The sequence below is a fragment of the Diospyros lotus genome, chromosome 1 (assembly GCF_014633365.1).
Source record: "Diospyros lotus cultivar Yz01 chromosome 1, ASM1463336v1, whole genome shotgun sequence".
Lineage (NCBI taxonomy): Eukaryota > Viridiplantae > Streptophyta > Magnoliopsida > Ericales > Ebenaceae > Diospyros > Diospyros lotus.
The window spans coordinates 1,355,492-1,359,038 of NC_068338.1; the positions used below are offsets into that span (position 1 = coordinate 1,355,492).

The window sequence follows — 3,547 nt, forward strand, 5'->3', positions numbered from 1 at the left end:
AAAAGGTGAAAATGGGAGAGAAATGGCTATGTGTGTGGAAGGCTAAAGTTGTGTAGCCTATGTATTTTAGTTGGTAACATAAATAAATTGCATTTTATTTGGGTTTCATGTGTATGAAGCTTCCATGTTGTGTATGGTATCTAAGAGGGGGAAAATTTTTGTTATGTTGAGGTATGTTGTAATAAATATAAATAAGATGAGTTTGTTTGTGAAATGAGGCTTTGGAATGAGAAAAGTGGAGGATTTGATGCAAATTAAGGGTGATTATTTTTCTGAAAAAAATTGGGTTAGGAGACCCAAGAAGAAAAAAAAAATGTATTTTTTTTGGTGCAGCAGCAAGCAGGCAGCAGCCTGCGCGCGGGCAGGCGCGCGGTAAGTGTGGCCAGCCCGAGTGGCTATTGCCCAGCGGGGCCCCGCCGGCCAAATTTTTAAAAAATTTGGAATTTTGGGGAATTAAGGGGCATTTCTAAATTGATTTTGGGCCCCGGAGGAATTTTCAAAACAAAGGAATTTTTCGGGCATTTTTGGAGAAAATGCCAAAATTTTGGAAAATTGAAAATTTGAGTTTTTCCTCCAAATTTGGTAATCAATCAATGGATTGATTTAAATGGTGATTTATGGAGCCCGGTAAAAAAAAAAAAAAAATTCTTGAATGGGAAATGAATAAAAAATAATTGAGAAAGTGGCGATTGGGCGTTTGAATGAGATTTTCTTTATAGCCAATGTGGTGCGGCTAAAGCCCAATTCTGCTAGTGAATCCTGGGATTCAGCGAAGGGAAGGACGAGCCTAATTCCCACCTAGGGCGTTTCATCTTGAAACATGGTCCACCCTTCGCCAAAGGCCGGACAGGTGGACAATTCGAGTGATTGTTCACGAGTAACACCCGTAAGTGGGAGCGGGGCGTTACAACTACCAATAAATTGCCAACCATCTCGAGGAAGAATGGTGGAATAAATGAGACGGGCACCAATCCCGGGTTCAGAAACTGAGTATGTGTAATACCCGGTATTACATGGTATTGAAAATAAATAAATTTGGATTATTTTGTTAGGACCTCGGGTGGTCCGGGAAGCCCAATGGTCAATATCGAGAAATTAATTAATAAAATTACCGAATTGGCGGCAGGGAGTGCCTCGGGACTTGGATGTCTAGGGAAGAGGGCAAGGGATTGGTGAGCGTCTCGAGATGAGGATAATGGCGCTGAAAACAGTCCGATCGGGAATAATTTTTGAAATAAATTCTGTGTAATCCCGAGTGGGTGCGAATATCGAATAGTCAGAAGGGACCTTCTACAAGCTGAGGAGACCCTAGGGGTGGTTCGGTTTTCTGAGTAAGGTAACCCTTAAGTGTTTTAGGGTCGAATAAAGGTCCCGTGTAGGCGCAGGGACGAGGTCGGTATTGCCGAGTAGCGGTCGGCTATTAATTTTTGATAAATCGAGATGTGGTGTGTCTTAAGAATAATTAAATTAGGCTTGGAGGGCCCAAATGTCATTATTAAAAATTCCTAAGTGGAATTAGGGGTTCTCAAGTGCAATTAATGAGATATATGGAGGGTTTATATGTAATTAGTATGTTATATGTATATATGTATATGTACTTCCCGCGTGAGAGGAAGCTTCAAGGAAGCTTCCTATGTAATGGCCTCTGCCATTTTGAAATGGCCGAGAGATGCAGAGCGAGAGAAGGCTTGGCCGTGAGAGGCATTGCGCGTGCACAAGAGAGAGAGAGAGATCGCGAAAGCATAAGAGTGAGCTCGTGAGGGAGAGGCCGAGAGAGGGAGGTGGCTGCGCTCGGCCATGGGAGAGCAGCCTTGAGTTGCTGTTGCAGTGACCGAGGGAAGCAAGGCTAATCGGCCATGGGGACGCGAAGAAGCAGCAACAACCATCAATGGTGATCGACGAGGTGCTCGTAACGGGAGTAAGAAACGGCCAGAAGCTTGGAGGTCGGCCATGGCAGCCGGCAGTTGCAGCGAAGCAGAGCAGCGGCGGTCATGTGAGTGTCGTAGTGGAGGCCGGTGATGGAGGTAGCGGCAGCCCGAGGGCGGCCAATGGCGGCCGAGGCTGCTACCAGACATCGCCAATGGTGGCTGGAAGCGACCGAGAAGCATGAGTTGCTGTGCGCGGCGGTGTTGTGTGCAGGATGGAGGCGCGCGGGGGAGCCGTGGCTGCTCACGGCGGAGGCAGCGGCGGCCTGCGGAGCAAGGCGGTGGCTGGAGGAGGCTGCCATGTGTGAGGAAGAAGAAGATGAGAAAAGGAAGGAGGCTCGCGCAGGGGAGAGGCGCGGGGAAGAAGACAGTGAATAGTGGAAAAATAAAATAAAAAGAAAGAAAAAGGAAAATAAGGAAAGTATGGAAAATAAGGAAAAATATGACTAAATCCAGAAAAATTCCAAAAAATTGGGGAAAAGTCCTGGAAATTTTATTGAGGCTCGTAAAGCATATCGGAAGCTCGAGAATGGGATTTCGGGCATGAGATGGCAGCTCGGGAAGCAACGTCGGCGTGGGCGATTGGCCGATTTTTCCTTCTAATTGAATGAGGTAATTGATTATTTCTTTGAATTAATTAAGGTAAATTAATTTAATTATTTTCATTATATGAGTTAATGAATTGTGTAGTATTGGTTGGATTAAACCCTGTGTTGGGGTATTTGAAATTTTGTTGATGGATGATTTTGGGGATGTGCGGCGTAGTTGAGGGCATTGATTGAATGCCGGATGTTAATGGAGTTGGGATTTTGTGTGTGGTTGTGTCTAGGTTCGGCCGGGTAGACGGTGATCCTAGAAGAGCTCAGAGTTCGGGCTGGAGTTCGTGCCGAAGCAGAGACGAGGCTTCGAGCTAGGTAAGGGATGGCCCCATGTGGAGGTGGCCTTGCAAGTGGGTAAATATGTCTGATAATGTATTTATGTTGCATTGGCATGTAGTGATTATATCTTGTGTGATGCAAGACCTAGTGGACCGATGGCTATATGGAGGACTAGTGTGGTGGGGGCTAATAGGTTGATGCCTCAAACCTTAGTGGGTTGTGAGGATGAGTGGACCTAGCCTCATTTGCATGCATTTGACATACATAAACATGATTATATTCATATTTACATGCATTGCACCCTTACTAAGTCTTTATGACTCATGAGGTTTTACCTCGTGTGTAGATGATTCAAGTCCAGATGCAAGCAGGGATGGTGCCGGGAGGCTGTTGTGGCAATTAGCTAGTTGCCTGAGATGTGATGTTGTGTAATCTCCTGTAATTTTTATATGTGTTCATGTAATTGAATGTAAACGATATTGAGCACTAGATGTATTTAATTGTTGAAATCATCGTAGTGTGATAAATGATTGTGAGATTGTTCGTGGTATATGGCTTAGTTGTTAAAGCCAAGTTCGGATTGAGGAAAGACTAGCGAGGTATGTTCTCATAAATCCCCAATACTCAGCGAAATGTTTGTTATGCTAGCTTTGTGCCTGGGTCACCTCTGGCTTGCTATAGGACGAGCTGAAGAGAGGTGAAGCTCACTCGGGTTTCGGGTCTTGGTCCGCTGAGTTTTTCTTG

The 3,547-nt window shown here is 45.1% G+C and overlaps 1 long non-coding RNA gene across 1 annotated transcript; it reads left to right on the plus strand.

Moving 5' to 3' along the window:
- Window positions 1-1,704: 1,704 nt before the first annotated feature.
- LOC127787539 (uncharacterized) lies at window positions 1,705-3,326 on the plus strand. The gene is made up of 3 exons (XR_008020170.1): window positions 1,705-2,537; window positions 2,755-2,839; window positions 3,150-3,326. It is a non-coding gene; the product is annotated as an uncharacterized LOC127787539 (long non-coding RNA).
- The last annotated feature ends 221 nt before the right edge of the window (window positions 3,327-3,547 follow it).